At 45.5% G+C, this 21,999-nt stretch overlaps 1 protein-coding gene across 1 annotated transcript in view; it reads left to right on the top strand.

The window, feature by feature from the left end:
• Window positions 1–17,177: 17,177 nt before the first annotated feature.
• GPAT2 (glycerol-3-phosphate acyltransferase 2, mitochondrial) overlaps window positions 17,178–21,999 on the top strand; it is a 134,327-nt gene continuing 129,505 nt past the window's right edge. Inside the window, exon 1 of the mRNA XM_073653673.1 lies at window positions 17,178–17,230. The gene's annotated coding sequence lies outside the window, so the exon portion shown is untranslated. The remainder of the gene's footprint in view (window positions 17,231–21,999) is intronic.

The raw sequence follows: 21,999 nt of genomic DNA, 5'->3' as shown, positions 1-21,999 counted from the left end.
GAGCAAATGGGCTACAGCATGGGATGCCGGTGATCATTCTATGCATATCCAGCTTGCAGTGTGGACTGTCCACTCGAGAAGGGGCCTCAGGCTTGTCCTGTCAAAGTGAATGGCCTGCAAATGACTGGACTACTAGACTCATGTAGTTTGGTGACTCTCGTGAGTGACACACTCCCTCTCCAGTTGATCCCTGGGAAGAAGGTGGGCGTCTGCTGCATTAATGGGGATTCTAAAGACTTTCCGGTGGCCAGAGTGGTCATTGAGATGGCCCGAAGCACTGAGTCCCATGAGGTTGGTAGGGTCCAGGATATGTTGAAACCAATTATCATAGGTCAGGACTTTGTGTTGTTTTGGGACTTGTGAGGGAGGGGCGGAGACCTCAATTGCTCGGATAAGAAATGGGTTGGCCCTAAAAAAGTGACACCAACCTCAGAATCTGACGAGTTTCCCTCCTGTGTAATAGGTGAAGAGGAGAAGATAGAATCCCCTGAGGCAGACATTCCTGAGATGAGGGTGACCAGAGAAAAATTTGTGTTCACCCAACGTAGGAACCCAACTCTTAAAGAGGCATTCAATAAGGTAACAGTCAAATGGCATAGCACAGGAGTCGGGGGCTGACACCAGGTTTCCCTATTTCATGTTGAGTGGGAATTTAGTGTACAGGGTGACTAAGGTGAGGGAGGAGATAGTGGAGCATTTATTGGTACCAGGATCCTATAGACAAAGGGTATTGGACAGATCCCATTTACATGTCTTGGGTGGCCATCTGGGGGTGGACAAAACTCAACAACGGGTCACACAGAGGTACTATTGGCCCAGATGTCACCGTGAAATCCTAAAATATTGCAAGTCCTGTTACATTTGCCAGTTTACCACTACCACCTTTCCTTTCCAAAATCCTCTCGTGCTGTTATCCGTCAAGGCAGGGCAACAGAGAAATCAAGTTGAAACTCCATTTGGGCTGGACAGACCAGAAGGTGACACAAAGGGAGTCCCCGTGACAGAGACACAGCAGAACTGGGACCTGTTTTCAGAGTTAGCAGGATGTACGCAGGTTGGTGATCATGGAAACCTGACGGAACCACATGTGCAGGTGAACAAAAAGCCGTACAGAATCCTCGATGTTTTCGAAGAAGGGGCTAAAATTAACGAGTATCCAATACCCCACGACAATAAACTCATATCAAAGCTAGGGTCAGCCAGATACATCACCTCCCTGGATCTAACGAAAGCTTACTGCCAAATCCTCCTCTCTCAAAGTGCCAAGAAGAAGACTGCCTCTTTTACACATGACGGTTGCTTCCAGTATACCAGAAGCCCATTTGGCCTGGAAAGAGACCCTGATATTTTCCGGAGGGCAATAGACTGGATCTTAGGCCCTCACAAAAAGTACGCCGCAGCTGACCTCGACGATATTGTGATAGTCAGCCTGGATTGGGGACGTTATCTGCAGAAGGTCTAGGAAGTGCTGGATGCGCTTAGGAAAGGGGGGTTTACCATAAACACAAGGAAGTGTGTCATTGGGAAAAAGGGAAAATACCTGCTCTACATGAATGGAAGAAGCCAAGTAATGCCGCAAGTGAATAATGTGGAGACAGTCCAAAATTGGCCAAAACTGGTCTCCAAGGAACAGCTTCAGGCATTTCTGTGAATGGTGAGATACTATCAGCCAGGTATCCCGAGTTTTGCCTTGATAGCCGCACCCCTGACCCACCTTCTTAAAGCACACCTGTCAGCAGGATTGTGCTTAGTAAATCACATACACTGTCAGGTGGGCGACATTACACTGATTAAAATGATACCTTGTTTGATGAAATCCGTCCTGTGGTTCTTGTGTAATCTTTACTTTCAGTTTGGAAATAATGATATGCTTGTGTTTCGGGGCGGCTGAAACACAAGCATATGGGGGTAGGCTCTATCTGGTGCTCTACTTACATATTCATCTGTATTCTCTTATGACAGCTGACTGTGCCTTCACTGACCTGCCTCCTATTTTGCCTAGCCACGGCACTAATATATGCATTATGTAAAATAGGAGGAAGGTCAGTGAATGATCAGTGACCTGTCATAAGAGCATACAGATGAATATGTAAGCAGAGCACCAGATAGAGCCCACCCCAGAGCACGGGGATACAGTGGTTAGCACTGCAGCCTTGCAGCGCTGGGGTCCTGGGTTCAAATCCTACCAAGGACAACATCTGCAAGGAGTTTGTATGTTCTCCCCGTGTTTGCGTGGGTTTCCTCTGGGTTCTCTGGTTTCCCTCCACAAACCAAAGAAATACTGATAGGGAATGTAGATTGTGAGCCCCAATGGGGACAGCGATGATAATGTATGTAAAGCGCTGCAGAATATGTTAGCGCTATATAAAAATAAAGATTATTATTATTAGAGGGTCCCGGTATTTTGAGAAACGCCTTAAAGTGGCTACCATGTACACATGAATTGGCCCATTTATGCGCTAGGATTTCTCATTTATTTCTATTTTCTACAGCAGTAATGCTATTCAAATGTCATATATTTCATGTTCGCATACTTAGCGTTACAGTGTGGTACTTTGTTTGTTAGTTGTATATGGAGGTAGCTGCTCCTAATAAGCACCTGTTCACACCTATTTCTTGTTTTGCAAGTACCGGATTGTTTTTTCTGTTTCTATATATCCCATTTAGAGAATGTACCATTTATGACGACTCTTTGTATCCTATCTTTTAGCCAGTTCTTCACCCATCTGCATATACACTGCTCAAAAAAATAAAGGGAACACTTAAACAACACAATGTAACTCCAAGTCAATAACACTTCTGTGAAATCTACCTGTCCAGTTATGAAGAAACACTGATTTTGAATCAGTTTCTCCTGCTGTTGTGCAAATGGAACAGACAACAGGTAGAAATGATCGGCAATTAGCAAGATACCCCCTATAAAGGAGTGGTTCTGCAGGTGGTGACCACAGACCATTTCTATGTTCTCATCCTTATTGCCTGTTGTTTTGGTCACTTTTTCATTTTGCCATTGCTCTCACCCCTAGAGGCACAGCAGCATGAGGCGGTGTCTACAGTACAACCCACAGAAGTTGCTCAGGTAGTGCAGTTCATCCAGGATGGCACATCAGTGCGAGCTGTGGCAAGAAGGGTAGCTGTATCTGTCAGCACAGTGTCCAGTGCATGGAGCAGATACCAGGAGATGTGGAGGGAGCCATAGGAGGGCAACAACCCAGCAGCAGGACCGTTACCTCCTCCTTTGTGCAAGGAGGAACAGGAGGAGCACTGCCAGAGCCCTGCAAAATGACCTCCAGCAGGCCACAAATGTGCATGTGTCTGCACAAACGGTTAGAAACTGACTCCATGAGGGTGGTATGAGGGCCTGACGTCCACAGATGGGGGTTGTGCTCACAGCCCAACACCGTGCAGGATGCTTGGCATTTGCCACAGAACACCAGGATTGGCAAAGTCGCCACTGGTGCCCTGTGCTCTTCACAGATGAAAGCAGGTTCACACTGAGCACATGTGACAGACGTGACAGAGTCTGGAGACGCTGTGGAGAGCGATCTGCTGCCTGAAACATCCTTCAGCATGACCAGTTTGGCAGTGAGTCAGTAATGGTGTGGGGTGGCATTTCTTAGGAGGGCCACACAGCCCTCCATGTGCTCGCCAGAGGTAGCCTGACTGCCATTAGGTATCGAGATGAGATCCTCAGACCCCTTGTGAGACCATATGCTGGTGCGGTTGGCCCTGGGTTCCTCCTAATGCAGGACAATGCCAGACCTCATGTGGCTGGAGTGTGTCAGCAGTTCCTGCAAGATGAAGGCATTGAAGCTATGGACTGGCCCGCCCGTTCCCCAGACCTGAATCCGATTGAGCACATCTGGGACACCATGTCTCGCTCCATCCACCAACGTCACGTTGCACCACAGACTGTCCAGGAGTTGGCAGATGCTTTAGTCCAGGCCTGGGAGGAAATCCCACAGGAGACCATCCGCAACCTCATCAGGGGCATGCCCAGGCGTTGTAGGGAGGTCATACAGGCACGTGGAGGCCACACACAATACTGAGCCTCATTTTGACTTGTTTTAAGGACATTACATCAAAGTTAGATCAGCTTGTAGTGTGTTTTCCCACTTTAATTTTGGGGGTGACTCCAAATCCAGGCCTCCATTGGTTAATAAATTTGATTTCCATTGATGATTTTTGTGTGATTTTGTTGTCAGCACATTCAACTTTGTACAGAACAAAGTATTCAATGAGAATATTTCATTCATTCAGATCTAGGATGTGTTATTTGAGTGTTTCCTTTATTTTTTTGAGCAGTGTAGTTCTCCCAAGTCCTTGCTTCTGTAGCTTCAGTATAAGGCTGTTATGTGGTATAGTATCAAATGCCTTTGCAAGGTCCAGAAAAATCACATCAGCCACATTACCAACATCTAGATCTGCACTTACCTCCTCATAGAACCCCAACATGTTGGTTAGACACGACTTATTCATGAACACATGGCTAGATCTCTCTGGAATAAGACATCCGCTCACAGATATCAAGGTATCACTTTATTCAGCTTCCTATGACCTACACCCCATATAGACGGCTTAGGAGGATTCATCCTACTGACAGATTCCATTTTATGAAATGTACAGTACAGACCAAAAGTTTGGACACACCTTCTCATTTAAAGATTTTTCTGTATTTTTATGACTATGAAAATTGTACATTCACACTGAAGGCATCAAAACTATGAATTAACACATGTGGAATTATATACTTAACAAAAAAGTGTGAAGCAACTGAAAATATGTCTTATATTCTAGGTTCTTCAAAGTAGCCACCTTTTGCTTTGATGACTGCTTTGCACACTCTTGGCATTCTCTTGATGAGCTTCAAGAGGTAGTCACCGGAAATGGTTTTCACTTCACAGGTGTGCCCTGTCAGGTTTAATAAGTGGGATTTCTTGCCTTAGAAATGGGGTTGGGACCATCAGTTGTGTTGTGCAGAAGTCTGGTGAATACACAGCTGATAGTCCTACTGTATAGACTGTTAGAATTTGTATTATGGCAAGAAAAAAGCAGCTAAGTAACGAAAAACGAGTGGCCATCATTACTTTAGGAAATGAAGGTCAGTCAGTCCGAAAAATTGGGCAAACTTTGAAAGTGTCCCCAAGTGCAGTTGCAAAAACCATCAAGCGCTACAAAGAAACTGGCTCACATGAGGACCGCCCCAGGAAAGGAAGACCAAGAGTCACCTCTGCTTCTGAGGATAAGTTTATCCGAGTCACCAGCCTCAGAAATCGCAGGTTAAACTGCAGCTCAGATTAGAAACCAGGTCAATGCCACACAGCGTTCTAGCAGCAGACACATCTCTTCAACAACTGTTAAGAGGAGACTTTGTGCAGCAGGCCTTCATGGTAAAATAGCTGCTAGGAAACCACAGCTAAGGACAGGCAACAAGCAGACGAGACTAGTTTGGGCTACTAAAGAACACAAGAAATGGACATTAGACCAGTGGAAATCTGTGCTTTGGTCTGATGAGTCCAAATTTGAGATCTTTGGCTCCAACCACCGTGTCTTTGTGCGACGCAGAAAAGGTGAATGGATGGACTCTACATGCCTGGTTCCCACCGTGAAGCATGGAGGAGGAGGTGTGATGGTGTGGGGGTGCTTTGCTGGTGACACTGTTGGGGATTTATTCAAAATTGAAGGCATACTAAACCAGCATGGCTACCACAGCATCTTGCAGCGGCATGCTATTCCATCCGGTTTGCGTTTAGTTGGACCATCATTTATTTTTCAACAGGACAATGACCCCAAACACACCTCCAGGCTGTGTAAGGGCTATTTGACCAAGAAGGAGAGTGATGGGGTGTTAAGTCAGATGACCTTGCCTCCACAGTCACCAGACCTGAACCCAATCGAGATAGTTTGGGGTGAGCTGGACGGCATAGTGAAGGCAAAAGGGCCAACAAGTGCTAAGCACCTCTGGGAACTCCTTCAAGATTGTTGGAAGACCATTTCCGGTGACTACCTCTTGAAGCTCATCAAGAGAATGCCAAGAGTGTGCAAAGCAGTCACCAAAGCAAAAGGTGGCTACTTTGAAGAACCTAGAATATAAGACATAATTTCAGTTGTTTCACACTTTTTTGTTAAGTATATAATTCCACATGTGTTAATTCATAGTTTTGATGCCTTCAGTGTGAATGTACAATTTTCATAGTCAAGAAAATACAGAAAAATCTTTAAATGAGAAGGTGTGTCCAAACTTTTGGTCTGTACTGTATTCTCTGAACTGTACAATAAGACAGATATATTTACCACTGATGATGATGGCAAAACCAGAGAAAGGTCTCTTAAAATGGCATATGAAGATTGTAATGCACTATGTCACACCGGATTTTACCTAATTAGTAATATAAAAGAGAAATAAGCGCTTTAGTTTAACCCTGCGAGTGACGTGGACACAGACCTCACATAGGCTAATAAGTCATTAAGGAGCAGCTCGATGCTTTGATGTGACAGCAGAGCGGATAAACACATTATTGCTGATAGGAAGTGGAACAGACACTGCTGTTTACATCACTGCGCTGCACACTGGTTTTAGGACAGGATCACCAATTTTTAGTAACATTTTACACTTCTAGTGTTAGATTCAGTATATCCAAATGTTGTATTCTCCAATGAAAAGTTCTTCCTACAATCCATTTACAATAAAATGCAAGAGCATACGTGGCCTAGAGGACGCCCATGCGACTGCTTGTGGCCCTGTGAGAAGTGGCTTTGCACTTGTCTGCAGTTTGGTCAGGTCCCTGCACTATTAATACACTGTGAGGACATCCGCCTATGTGACCACATAGTAAATATTTGCATGCTTGTCAATTTGCTGCCCCTTCCCCGGAGAAAGGAGAGACCCTTTGAACTTCAGAAAGAGCTGGTAAATCTCCAGGTCGCTGGACAAGTTTCTCGGAAGGTTTCTTGTACAGACAAAGCCCTGGTGTCAACACAGAGTCATTTAAAGGGGTTTTACCAAAATCGCAAGATATCCATAGTTCCCAATTGTCCTGAATTCAGCAGGACTGTCCCGTTTTGAGGGGTGAGTCCCGCCATATCGGGGCTTTTGTCCCGACTTCTAATACTCACTTCTCTCCAGTGTCTTCATCGCTCCGTAACTCCTCCTCCTCGGGGGTGGGGCTGCATCTCTCTGCTCAGTGAATAAATTAAATTAAATTATCCACTTCTCCTGTGATCGGGTCTCCCCCAGACTCGCATCTCAATGTTCACAGGCAGCAGCTTTATCTATGAGCCACAGCCCATAATGATAAACATTGGAGAATTTGGTAATCTTGAGCTGTATTGCAGAAAGTGAACCCAGAAGCAGATTACATACAGTATGTACATAGAGAGACATTGTCTATAAGAATGTATTTGTAAAGTGAACGAGAGCGGTAGCCATGACTGAGCTGCTATCTCATTACGCCCCGGCACTTTTCAGGAAAATCGTGTCCCAGTCCCAATGTGCTGTCCAGTGTGGGGTGCATCACACTCACGTGTAGGCCACAGGCCTCTGCCGCTTCCGGGCCTCCATCTTCTGGAGCCGCCGCACATAACTCAGGGGACACGTAGCTCGTATTAACCAAAAAAAAAGGTTACTGAACAGTTCAAGTTCATCAGATTGCAACACGCTGTATTGGGCACAACACTTATTTCTTGTTTCCTTAACATAGTACTATTCCAGCATTAATATCCGTACCTCCTGGACTATCCCCAAGTTGGCCATTTCTGTCAGCCCCAGGAATTTCCTGTCCAGTCCCGCAGTGCACCCGGGATCGATTACCTTCCCCATCCATTGTCTCCTGTACACTAGAGCAGAGGTCCCCAACCGCCGGTCCGCGGACCAGGACCGGGCCGTTGGGGTTTTTCAGCCGGTCCGCGGGGAGAGGGGGCCCCTCCAGCCTCCAGCAGGGCCGCCATCAGGGCATGACTGCCCTGACTCCAGTATGGGGCCCGGCCGGTAGGAGCCCCCTCGGAGCCCCCCTCTTGTGCGTCTCTCTCCTCATGGGGCCCCCGGCCGCATGCTAAGCGCCGGGTCCGGGACATCTTAGCGCTGCGCTGCTGCGGCAGCACCTTCATGATTCCCCTGACTTCCGGTCATGTGACGGTGCCGTCACATGGCCGGAAGTCAGGAGAACCTGGTGTCAGCGATTTGGACGAGCGCCAGGATTCTGCAGGGATCGCATGGGGGTAAGTATAACAAGTTTTATTTTTTTTTAAATACAATTAACTAGGAGTGGGGGGAATGGGAGATGCACATGGGGGGAGGGGAGAGATGAGAGATGCACATGGGGGAGGGGAGAGATGAGAGATCCACATGGGGGGGAGGGGAGAGATGAGAGATGCACATTGGGGAGGGGAGAGATGAGAGATCCACATGGGGGGAGGGGAGAGATGAGAGATGCACATGGGAGGGAGGGGAGAGATGAGAGATCCACATGGGGGGGAGGGGAGAGATGAGAGATGCACATGGGAGGGAGGGGAGAGATGAGAGATGCACATGGGGGGAGGGGAGAGATGAGAGATGCACATGGGAGGGAGGGGAGAGATGAGAGATGCACGGGGGGGTGAGAGATGCACGGGGGGGTGAGAGATGCACGGGGGGGGTGAGAGATGCACGGGGGGTGAGAGATGCACGGGGGGGATGAGAGATGCACGGAGGGGGATGAGAGATGCACGGAGGGGGATGAGAGATGCACGGAGGGGGATGAGAGATGCACGGAGGGGGATGAGAGATGCACGGGGGTGAGCTGCACATGGGGGGGTGAGAGATGCACATGGGGGGGTTATGTTTACATAACTTTGTTGCCTTATGAAGGGCGGGGGGGGCCCCCCAAAATTTCTTGCACAGGGGCCCACTACAGTCTGTGTCCGCCCCTGGGATGAAGTAAATGCAGCTGAACAGCAGCTGTCAGGACAGCTGCCCTGTCCTGCTGCAGGGCGTGATGGGGCCTCAGTGATGTGGCTCCTGGCACAGCACATTATGTGGGGCTCCTGGCATAGCTCCTGGCGGGGACCTGGTCTACACTATATGATAAGTATGCACTAAACTCCAAATTCCTCCATTACCCCGCCCCCATTTGACCAAAGCCCCGCCCACCCCACCCCCTCCTTGCTGGGCCATGGAAAAATGATCTTGCTTCAAGCCGGTCCCTGGTGCAAAAAAGGTTGGGGACCACTGCACTAGAGGATAAGGCACTCCTCATAGTACCTGTAGCGAGCCTTGAGCTCCGGACGTTGCAAGAATGTCTGCAAGGGATTCCAGGAAGGCCTCCCACTGCCATGAACAATAGATCGTTGCTGACAATAGCAGCCCATTGCACTTGAACTTTGTTACTGCACTTCCCTATCTATCAGTAAGTAGTCTACTTTTCACTATCTCTTTCCCCTCCCACTGTGGGTTAATCCCAACTCTTAACTCTCACTTACCCTGCTGTCTGTTGCTGGGCAGAACTTCCCCAAACATACACTAAATATATTCCACCTATAATGCTTACCCTATAGCTACTATCCATCCTGTGAAGAAAAAATACCACAAAAATAGGGTCTTAAAGGTATCCGGTAATAATTATTAAAGATAGTATCCATATATGCTCACCTGATCCAAGGTGTACGGCTGCTGCAGATCCACGGTTGATTTCACCAAGGAAACATAGAAATAAATGGAAAATTTGTAGTTTATATCCTTGCCAACAGCTGATGAAGAAAAGTCAAATGCCACAGATAATATAAAATACCGTTTTTTTTTTTATTTTTCTACGTGTTTCGAAGTGTAACCCACTTCTTCTTCAGGAAACAAAAACCATATATGGCCATGTGCTTATGACAAAAAAAAAACTTTAAAAGGGGTTGTCACGCCTTTGGATATAAGTCTGCAGTCACTCTGTGATTCTCTGGTGCCAGTGCTGTGAGTAGGCGGTAATATGACTGCAAGTATGTGATTTGCATACTTCATGCCACATTTCAACTAGACGTGTCCGGCCTTGCTCACTGCACTTGTATTAAGTGAAGCCGTGCATGTCTAGTTGGCACGTGACCGCATATATGCAATTCATTGGAGAATCCTCACAGCACACTGTGCACGCTGTGAGGATTCACAAATCTGCAGTCACATAGTATGACTGCAGTATTGTACCCTAAGGCCACGGCCCTACTATCAGTATTTGGTCAGTATTTTTTCTTTGCAGGACCTTGGTTCAGCAGCCACGTCATTCTCAAGAGCCTCTTCTGATCAGTAGGCACTGCAAAGTCATGACATTGTGGGTCCTACACACAAGTGGTGCCATTGATGCCATAGTTAGTAGGAGGTTTGCCGTGCTCTGGTCCTGCGGCAACAGACTACTCACCGTTGGATAAGAATTCTACAAGTCTTTTTTCTCAACTCTAGTGTCTGTCAGAAGATGCAGTCCTTATTTATACTATAAGGCGAAGTTCAGACAAGCCTATAGGAACGTGTCTGATTTTGATCCCAAAAAAATTTGATGATTTTTTTCATGTGTATGACATCTATTTATCTGCGTCAGTATTTATTAACTCCCTTGTGACGTTTTTTTTGTTTTAGTTTTTTCCTCCCCTTCTTCCAAGAGCCATAACTTTTTTTTTTATTTTTCAGTCCACATACCCATATGAAGGCTTGCTTTTTGTGGAATGAGTTGTTTTATTGAATGACACCATTGATTTTATCATGTGATGCCCTTGAAAGCGGGAAAAAAATTCCAAGTGTGTTGAAATTGCAAAGAAAAGTGAAATTGTTTTTTGGGTATTTTATTTACCATGTTCATTATGGTAAAACTGACCTGGCAATAAGATTCTCCATGTCAGTACGAGTATGCAGATACCAAACATGTATAGCTTTTTCTTTTATTTTAGTGGTGAAAAAATTATATATATATATTTTGCTGTGTCGCCAATTTCTGATACCTGTGTCGTTTTAATTTTCCGGGATCTTGGGCTGTGTGAGGGCTTATTTTTTGCGCCCTGAGCAGACGTGTTAACGGATACCATTTTGGGGCAGATACGATGTTTTGATCAAAATGTACCGTATACACGCGATTGTTGTGCTGAAAAAGCCCCCCTCAGCTTGTACTCAGGTATATACTCAAGTATATAGAAATTCCGTTGGTGGACAGTGGGGGGGGGGGAAGGGGAGGAGGGTTGCGGAGGCAGAGGAGAGGGGCACACGCAGTAGCCACTGCTGCAGCTACCACGTGTACCTGCTAAGGGGAAATGAATATTCCCTCTTCTCCACTCCCATGGGCGTGGATAAAAATGAATATTCATTCTCTTTAGTAACAGTAACAGAGGAGCGCTGAGCTGCGGCCCCTGCTGACAGTGCCTGCTACTAAAAAGAATGCACATTCACTCTTCTCCACGCCCATAGTCCCGGTGTGCAGAGGAGTGAATATGTTGGCAGCTCACATCAGTGTCTGAGAGCGCATGGCAGCGACACAATGCGCTGCTCAGATGCTGACATGAGCTGCTGCAGCAGAACAGGACGCAGCACTGGAGCAGAGGTGAGGAAGGAAGGTGAGTAGAAGGATTTATTTTTTCTGTGTGCAGTGATGGGGCCATACATATCAGAATTGGGGGACGAAGGGTTCCATGCACACCAGGATTGGGGGACGAGGAGGCCATGCACACCAGGATTGGGGAACGAGGAGGCCGTGCACACCAGGATTGGGGAACGAGGAGGCCATGCACACCAGGATTGGGGAACGAGGAGGCCGTGCACACCAGGATTGGGGAACGAGGAGGCCATGCATATCATTATACCATGCATCAGCACGGCTATGTATAGAGAAAATCACGGTCTCCTATGAACGTAGGCTAAACGCTGGCTTTCACAGGAGGATCGTCATGCAAAGCACGGAGGTCTTCAGCAGTCCTCCAACTGACATGGCAACCCATCCGCACCCCGGGAACAAGTTAATAGGGTTACAATGCTGTCCGGCCGCCACACTAAAATCGTGGCAAAAGGTAGGAAAGTTTATATCAATATGCACAGATGCAATGCACAGCCGGCTGTCATTCAGTGCCGGCTGTCATTCAGTGCCGGTTGTCACTTACTATTTACTGAGCAGTGACTGAAGCCGCACCTGCCTTGCATCTATGACTGAAAGTCCGAGGCTGCCAGGAGGAATAAAGTTAACTTTTGCTGCAATTTCACTAACAACTTTAGAAAGCTAATAACCTACAGATTAACAGTGTTTGGGGACACGACAGGTTCCCCTTAAAATGTATAAAACCAAATACAGTTTCCTATGTTAAAGAATTAGCAATGTATCTGTAAAAGTCAAATGCTATAAGGTTGATCATATGGGATCCAATTTTATTTGCGCACCCATAGACCATCCAGCACACGGAAAAACCTAGTGCATGCAATTTTTTCTCAAGCGTGGTTTTGGTCCATGTGAACTTGGTCTTAGACTTCGTTCATTTGTATTGGATTTTACATGGACTCTAGCTAAAATCTTCATTAAATCACATGACAATACAATGCATGTACAGGAGTTTTTCACAACTCCGTGGACACGAAACAGAAAATTTCTGGGCAGGTTTTCAAAGACAAAAGAAAAGTGAGAAGCAAGCTACCTATTTCTGTGAATTTCATGCAGAAAAACTGGAGATTAGCCCCATGAAATGATTATGATGGTAATCCTCATGCAGATCCGGGGCATATAGGACTGCAGAAAGATTTCCACTGGCAGCATCGAACGTCTCTCAGTGAATCCAACATGCATGAAAATAGACTTAGGCCGGTGACTACACTGCAACATGTGTCGGGCGACAGCAATTCTCAGACAAGCTGCTAGGTATAATTTTGCTGTAAATAAAAATCAGAGTTACAACTCTGTGTCGCAAGAGGTAGCAAGTCGTGGTGCGACACCATTGAGGCTGTGCGCGCACAATGCGGATTTGAAGCAGAAATTTCCTGAGCGTTTTTGCCTCTCCCTGGCAGACAAAACGCATGCGGATTTTACATGCGTTTTTTGACGCGTTTTTGTACATCAATGAAAGCTTTTTGGAGCTAAATAAAGTTATTTGGTGGGACATTGCTTAAACCCTTGGATTACCATCAGAACTGAGGTGAGTATATTGGTTCATTTAAGTGATTAAATAATGTTAAGTTTGGTCATCAATAGGTCTGATTGACACCTTGTCATCACCAAACAAAAGAGCAGGCTGTCAGCTAGTCCCATTCGCCCAATCTTCATTAGCATTTCTATTCTTGTAATTTATGCGGCTGCTGTGAGCTGTCATTTTTAGCCTGGGAAGGTGCCATTAGGCAAACATTTTCCCTGGCCATAATTAACATCTCACAGCTGTTTCGTTAGCTGTTATGTATCCCAGATCAGCACTCAGCAGCATATTTTCGTTGCATCCAAAACGCGGTGTTCTAATACCGCACTTATGTTGTCGGTACATGTGAATCCACCGCATATAATGACACTTCAATCGCTCAAAATCTGCAGCGGAGACTAGCGTGTCCGCTACATGCTGCAAGTGAGTTTGGGTACGTGGTCACGGTCAGGAGAAGCTGCAGGTTTGACGCTGCGTGTTTATACAGCGTCAAACCCGCAGTGTCCAGATGTTACGGTATAGTGGATGGGATCTCTAGAAATCCCATGTCCACTATGCGTGCATCTGAGGCTGCGGATCACCCGTGGACACTGACATGCAGCACGTCTTTCAGGACCACAGCATGTCGCTTGTCTCCGCAACAGAAATTTGACCACTACAAAGTACTGAATGCGGTAAATCCGCATGGTTCAGTGAAGACGTGAATTTACCTGCATTCAATAGAATGCAACGTTTTGAACGCAATAAAATATTTGCGTCTAAAGCGCTGCTACGTCTGAATTCTGGGCACAGAGCCTAAAATAAAAAATGTTGTTGGCTCCCGCGTCATTTTTATAACCAACAGAGGGAAAGCCAACCGCTGGGGGCTGATATTAGTAGCCAGGGAAGGGGCCATTAGCCAACAATGTTCCCTGGCTATTAACATCAGCCCACAGCTGTTTGTTTAGCCTTTACTGGCTAGATTACAGGGGGACCCCAGAAAAAAATTGATGTGGGGTCCACCTATCAAATCTAACCAGCAAAGGCTAAACTAGACAGCTGCGGGCTAATATTAATAGCCAGGGAAGGGGGCATGGATACTAGCCCCTCCCCTATTAATATCACCCCGCAGCAGTCCCAGAAATGGCGCATCCATAAGATGAACCAAATATGGCGCTTAGCCTCCGCTCTTCCCACTGTCCTGTAGTGGTTGTAATGGGGTTGGGGTTCAAGTCAGCCTAGTATTGGCAGCTGACGTGAAGCCCAGGTTAGTAATGTTATAGACGCCCTCATTACTAACTGCGTAGTAAAATGGTCGCCGCTTTTTCAATAAAAGACACGGCCAGAATGAAGTATTTTAATGAAATAAAAAACACACACTGTTCTACAAATGTTTTTATTACCCTCCGTCCAAGAAGCCCTCGATCTCCTGAAAAAAAATGTAAAAAAACAATCATATCCCTCACCTGTCCGCCGTCAACGACGCAGTCCACGATTACGCCGAGAGTCCCACGGCGATCTGGGTCACTTCTACAGCAGTGACATCAGCCATCACTGATGTCACTGCTGTAGAAGCAGCAATGTATACTGACAGGGGTGTAAAATCACCCCTGTCAGTATACATGCTGCTGCAGGAGGTCACTGGAGTTCCGATCAGCTGATCAGCCACAGTGAGCTTACCACCCTGGGAATATTCTTGCGAATGTTCCCAGGGTGAGCATCAGCTGATCGGTCATGCGACCATCAGCTAATCAGTGACGTCACCGCAGGTCCTGGCAGCTCGGTACACTGCGGGACGCGAGCCCTCTCCCTGTAGTGTACCGCTGGCTGCCGAGGACCAGGAGGACACTGGGGGCCGCCGGACAGGTGAGTATAAAGGTTTATTTTTACTTTTTTTTTCTTCTTTTTACTACCGCGGGCTGGGCAGAGCAGACTGCTGCTCCTCCTCCCATCCACGCAGATCTCGCTGTTATCAGCCACAGCCATGGTCGGATGAGAGGAGTAATAGCCTCCTCTCCCGACCCGGGTACCACCCGCACAGCGTTTCAGGCGCGATTTGGCGCCTATTGATTTTCATTTAAACCCAGCAATTTTGCAGGTATAGATATTCTACCTGGAGGTTTGCTGCGATTCAATGCAAGTCAATGGGCACGAATTTGCCATGGAATCGCACAATAAATGGTAATATTGCGTTTTTTACCGCAATGGTAATCCGGAGCGGAAATTTCCGCATCATGTGCACAGCACATCCGGATTACCATTGCTATGCATGGCAGACCTATTAACAAGAGGTTTTAATGAGTTTCTGCGGCGGAAAAATGGCTGCGGAAACGCATTAAAACCGCATCGTGTGCACATAACCTGAGGTTCATTAAACGCAAAGTCGAAATAGGAGTGTCACACGACACAAGTCAATGTGCAGCTGCAATGTTGTGTGGGACTGCAAGCAGTAAGCACAGGAGGCACAACCAGTAATCTACTATTTTTTCTTGATTAGGTTCAACCCCTTTAACTCCTTCCTGACATGCGAGGTCCATGTATGTCACATGTTGGGTGCAGGCCCTGAGCCCCCTCCACACACAGCAGATGCGCCTCTAACTTTATTGAACAGGGCTAAGTGCTATCACTGCTGACAGCAGCTTTTAAAGTGGTTATCCACTACTTGGACAACCATTTCTTAAATGAAACAGTGGCCCACATAAAATACAAGGACAGCATACACTCATCTCCCAGACTGGGGACATCGCTGGAATGGTGCTTTTTCAAGAAGTGAGTATATGCTGGTTTTATTTTGAAAGGGGCACAATTTCATTTAAAAGGGGTCGTCCGGTCCAAGCCAATAAATCTGCAATTACTCTTTGTGACTGCAGACTTCTGAATCCCCCCAGTGCACGCACTGTACGCTACGGGGATTCACAGGTTTCTGACCTGGTACCGGAGGGTATGTATGCGTTAGGCTGTGTGCCCACGATGCGTTTTTTAAGCGTTTTAGCGGCGGCAAAAACGCTGCAGAAGCGCTTAAAAACCACATGGTAGAAGGCCTGCCATGTCCCCAATGATAATCCACATGTGCTGGGCTTTCTGGGAGACCATAATTTACATTATATACTGCAATACTATGGTATAGAAGAATGTCAAACAACTAAAAAAATACAAAAAAGGTTTTTAAAAATATATGTATTTGATATCACCTCACCCATAAAAGTCAGATTAAAAGAAACAATATTTTAACCCTTTGGTAACCGCCATAAAACAAAATGAAAAATATTAATGCCAGTGCATTTTTTTCCAGTTGTCACGTGTTCCTTAAAAAAAAAATGCAATAAAAAGTGATCAGAACCTGAAATGAACCCCAGATGGGATCAATAACAAGACCAGTCCTCCCACAGCGACATCCGCGGAGGAATGGAGAGGTCTCCGACCTCGAAATACAGCGACATAAACTTTTATGTTTTACAAATCTTTTAATGTGATTTTACCATCGCCAGGATGGCACTGGCCTCACGGGTCGTCCTATTACCGGCTCCTTTTTACTGCACAACGAAAGCCATAAAAACTCAAAAAACTCATGGCGGAATTACATTTTTGTTTTTTCCCACATTGTATCACACTTCTATATACTTTTTTTCAGTCCGTAAAATAAATGGGGACAATGAAAACTACAAAAAAAAAATCAACGTCTTCTTATGGCTGTATAGACAGAAAAATAAAACAAAAGGTGCACATCTAAGAAAAATAAAAGAGCAATGAACGAAAGATTGCCTGGAGGTGAAGGGGTTAAGCAGCAGAATTTAGTAACCCAGTATGATGCTTGATGTGGGGGTCCCAAAAACTGAAAAGGAAAAGGGTCATCGCCAAAGCGAAGGGTGAAACAACACAGACTGCAAGCGCAGCAACCATACAACTAGAAGTCCCAGCATGCCCTGCAACCACAGTCCGCTCCCTTGGTTCTGGGAGTTGTAGTTCTGTCCCGGGCCGCAGTCAGAGCGCCGCTCTCTTTACGGCCGGTTGCAGTGAAGCGCAGGAAGCTTGTGGCAAGTCTAGCGGTGACATCATCAGGCTCCTCCTGGGAGCGTCGCGGTGATCACTGCGCATGCGTACTTTTCAGTCACCCCCTTCCCTTCTTACGTTTGAACGGCCTGCGGTGAGTAAATCGGGCGCCATGATTGTCGCACAGATGGTGACGGACTTGGTTGGTTTTTGGCTTACTGAGACTTCAGTGCGACTATTCATGGCTGGGTGCGGGTATTTGACCACTTTAAGGGGAAGTTCCGTAATTTTTTTTTTTTTTTGTGGGAGCTCTGGTGCACACAGCGCGGTTTATGTCAGGCACGGTTTACCACATGTCCATGGTCTCAGATTCACCTGTGTCATTGCCTCTGTGAGGAGGCGGAGTACATTAGGGTGCTCTGTACATGACAGTTGTTGCTGAGGTGACCACCACAAGAAATAATAGGAGGGGTGGGTCCTAGTTAACCCCTTAGTGTCCGGGCCAGAAATGGCCATAAAGGGGTTGTCAGCGACCCGGACAACCTCATCTTAACGCCTTTACAACCTTGGGTTTTTGCGCTTTCATTTTTTGCTCCCCTTCTTGCTTTTTTTTTTTGCTGGACGAGTTGTACTTTTGAACCAAACCATTGGTTTTACCATATCGTGTACTGGAAAATGGGGAAAAAATCCAAATGCGGTAAAACTGTATAAAAAGTGCAATTCCACAGTTGTGTGTGTGTTTTTTTTTTTTTTTTACCATGTACAGTAGATGCTAATACTGACCTGCCATAATTATTCTCCAGGTCATTAAGAGTTAGTAGACACCAAACATCTATAGGTTCTTTTTTAAAAATTCCACAGTTTGTAAAAAAAAAAAAAAAGTTGCCATTTTCCGAGACCCATAGCATCTCCATTTTTCAGGATCTGGGACCAGGTGAGGGCTTATTGTTTTGTGCGCCAAGCTGGCATTTTTATTGATAACATTTTGGGATAGATACGATGTTTTGATTGCCTGTTATTGCATTTTATTGCAATGTTGCGGCGACCAAAAAAACATAATTCTGGCATTTTTGTTTTTTATTCTTGTTACGCCGTTTAACGATCGGATTAATTATTTTTATATATTGATAGATCGGGTAATTCTGAACATGGAGATACCAAATATGTGTATATTTGATTTTTTTATTTTGAATGGGGCTAAAGGGGGTCATTTGAACTTTTATATTTTTACTTTTTTTTTTTTTTTATATTTTCAAAAACTTTTCTTTTTACTTTACACATGCTTCAGCAGTCTTCATAGGAGGCTAGAAGCTGCGATCTTCTGATCGATTGTGTTACATATAGCAGGGCTTCAGCACTGCTATGTGTAACAAAAATGAACCTCTGCTATGAACGCCGACCACTGGGCAGTGCTGATAGCAGATCTGCTATGACAACCACAGGGGTCTCCTGCAGACACTGGGTTGTCATGCCAACCCATCGGCTATCATGTGACAGGCGGGTCTCATGATGCTCTTCCATCATGATCATGTTAAATGCCGCTTTCAGAGTTTGACAGCGGCATTTAACATGTTAACAGCTGCTGGTGGATCACGATTCCACCCGCGGCTGTTAGTGGCACATGACATGATGTGTCAGGAAAGATGCAGCCCGCATGGAGTGTAGAGACTTGACCTATGACTTATGGATAGGTCGTGAAGTGGTTTAATATTGTATTCCTCAGTGTCAAATAAATAAAGCAGATACTCTCCTCCATTACATCAGCGCCAGCTGTCCCATGATATTGTTATGCCACTTGAGCGCTGCAGCCAATCAGTGGTTGCTAATAGGCCGCAGTTCTGAAACTTCTTCTGGACTTGCAAATGAAGTGTGATGACTGTGGCAACTGATTGTCTGCAGCGCTCACGTGGAGCCGACATCACTGGCATGGTGACAATCAAGGTCGGCAGTTTTTCTCTTCCTGACTGAAGGGAAGTTTCTGATGTAGAGAACGCCATTGCGTGTCACGAATGAGACGAGTTGTGTCACCACGCCCCGGTCCTGCACCATCTCCGCCCGTTCTGGTGGAGCTGGGAGAAAAGTAGCTAAAGTTTTGCACAACTTTCGAGTTGCGCAAAAATTTTGAGACTTTTCAAGGACAGAAACCTGGCAAAATTGCTTTGATTAATCATTGCCATAGTATTTAACCCCTCTACCCCCAAAGCCTGTTTGCACCTTCATGACCAGGCCAATTTTTACAATTCTGACCACTGTCATTTTGAGGTAGTAACTCTGGAACGCTTCAACGGATCCCACTGATTCTGAGATTGTTTTTTCGTGACATATTGTACTTCATGATGGTGGTAAAATTTCTTCGATATGACTTACGTTTATTTGTGATAAAAAAACAGAAATTTGGTGAAAATTTAGCAATTTTCATACTTTGAATTTTCATGCCCTTAAATCAGAGAGTCATGTCACACAAATAGTTCATAAATAACATTTCCCACATGTCTACTTTACATCAGCACAATTTTTGAAAGATTTTTTTTTTTTTTGTGAGGAAGTTATAAGGGTTAAAAGTTGACCAGCAATTTCTAATTTTTCCAGCAAAATTTACAGAACCATTTTTTTAGGGACTACCTCACATTTGAAGTGACTGAAGGGTCTATATGACAGAAAATGCCCAAAAGTAATGCCATTCTATAAACTGCACTCTTCAGGTGCTTCACAGGAATTAATGTAATGTAAAGGAAAAAAAATAACATTTTAACTTTCTTCACAAAAATTTTCCTTTAGATCCAATTTTTTTTTTATTTTCACAAGGGTAACAGAAGAAATTGAACACCACAAGTTGGTGTGCAATTTCTCCTGAGTACGCCAATACCCCATATACGGGGGAAAACCACTGTTTGGGCGCATGCCAGGGCTCAGAAGGTAAGGAGCAGCGTTTGATTTTTTTCAACAAAAAAAAATTGGCTGGAATTGAGAGAGGACGCTATGTCACATTTGAGGAGCCCCTAATGTGCCTAAACAGTGAAACCCCCCCACAAGTGACCCCATTTTGGAAACTAGACCCCTCAAGGAACTTATCTAGGTGTGTGGTGAACACTTTGAACCCCCAAAGTGCTTCACAGAAGTTTATAACATGGAGCCGTGAAAATAAATAAGAAAATAAAACATTTTTTTCCACAAAAATATTGTTTTAGCGACCAATTTTTTATTTTCATAGGGGTAACAGGAGAAAATGGACCTCAAAAGTTGTTGTGCAATTTCTCCTGAGTACTCTGATATCCCATATGTGGGGGAAAACTACTGTTTGGACGCACATCAGGGCTCGGAAGGGAAGGAATGATGTTTTGGAATGCAGACTTTGATTTAATGGTCTGCTGGTGTCATGTCGCATTTGCAGAGCCCCTGGTGTGCCTAAACAGTAGAAACTCCCCCCAAGTGACCCTATACTGGAATTGATCTAGTGTGTCTTGATATGTGAATTTTATAATGTAGTGGCATATGTGAGTTGTGTGGAGTGCATCAGGTTGACAGGACATGAGTTGTGTAGTGTACTTCAGGTTGTCACACGTGAGCTATGTAAGTCAGAAATGAATTTAGTAGTCCGTGGATGTGTGGTACAGTCTGAAGAATTCTTTTATACACAGGCCAGGTTTGTCAGGGCACGTGTCACATTGCCAAATGGTGTCCTTGCATATCCCCCTTTTGTAACAGACTTGGTACCTTTTTTGCAACCTTCCTCTTTGCAGTTTGAGGAACCTCACCAATGAAAATGTTGGCCTGGTACGAAACGAGCACCTTCAGTTCCGGAAGTACTGGCGCTCACGTTTTCCTGACTGCCAAATATCAGGGTCTTAACCACTACCTCCTTAAACTGAAGGTACGGCGTATCGGTCTGGCCTGCACATTGTGATAGCACGAAAGCGTTGTACGTCGCCATCTGTACGATGTGCACGGCCAGCTTCTTGTATCACACCTTGGCCTTTCTCATGGCTAGAGGACTTGCTCAGAGAGATCAATCCCCCCGCCTGTTTTTGTTGTACCCCAGTACACAGTGTGTTTTGGTGACCTGTGTAGAGGAACCTTTTACAGTGCTGAGGGTGCTGCCATCACCATGTATGGTGGTCAAGAAAAGGACATCCCTCTTGTACTTGACCATCAGCAAATGGTCTCTACATTGGGCACAGCTCTCACCCTTTCTGAGAAGCTGCCCAATTAGCATATTAGGGAGGCCTCTCTGATTTTTGTAGACAGTACCATAAGCTGCGGTACCTCGTGCAGAGATGGATTTGAAGAGTGGTATGCTGGTATAAAAGTTATCTATGTAGAGTTGATAGCCTTGATCCAGCAGTGGGTGCACCAAATCCCACACAATATTCCCACTCAGTCCCAGGACAGGGGGGCATTCAGGCGGTTGAATACGGTTGTGTCCTTCCCTTTATAAACTCTAAACCTTGGATGTACCCTGAGGTATTCTCACATAGCTTATAGAGTTTAATTCTGTACCTGGCCGTCTTACTGGGCAGGTACTGTTGGAATTAGAGCTTCCCTTTGAAATGCATTAAAGACTCATCCACGCAGATGTCCCTTTGGGGGTTGTACACCTCAGCAAACTTGTTGCTGAAGTTCTCACTGTCCGGCTGAACTTTGAAAAGTCAGTCAAAGTTGTGGTCATCTCGGGGAGGACACCGTGCATTATCATTATAATGCAAGAATTTGTGGATGGCTTCAAAACGTGTCCGGGTCATGACCATTCGGAACACTGGAGTGTTATACAAAACATCAGCACTCCAGTATTGCCGAATTTCTTGTTTCTTCATTATCCCCATGTGAAGAACCAAGCCCCAAAAAACGTCATCATATAGGGCACATACTCATCTGTGAGAAAAACGGACAAGTGCAATCCGATAAAAAATTGGATTGCACTCTGAC

Source organism: Phyllobates terribilis, unplaced genomic scaffold, assembly GCF_046119375.1.
Source record: "Phyllobates terribilis strain yellow unplaced genomic scaffold, ASM4611937v1 Scaffold_11__3_contigs__length_659146591, whole genome shotgun sequence".
Taxonomy (NCBI): Eukaryota; Metazoa; Chordata; class Amphibia; order Anura; family Dendrobatidae; genus Phyllobates; species Phyllobates terribilis.
Note: the sequence above shows the minus strand (reverse complement) of the source record. Positions and strands in the feature narration are given on the sequence as shown.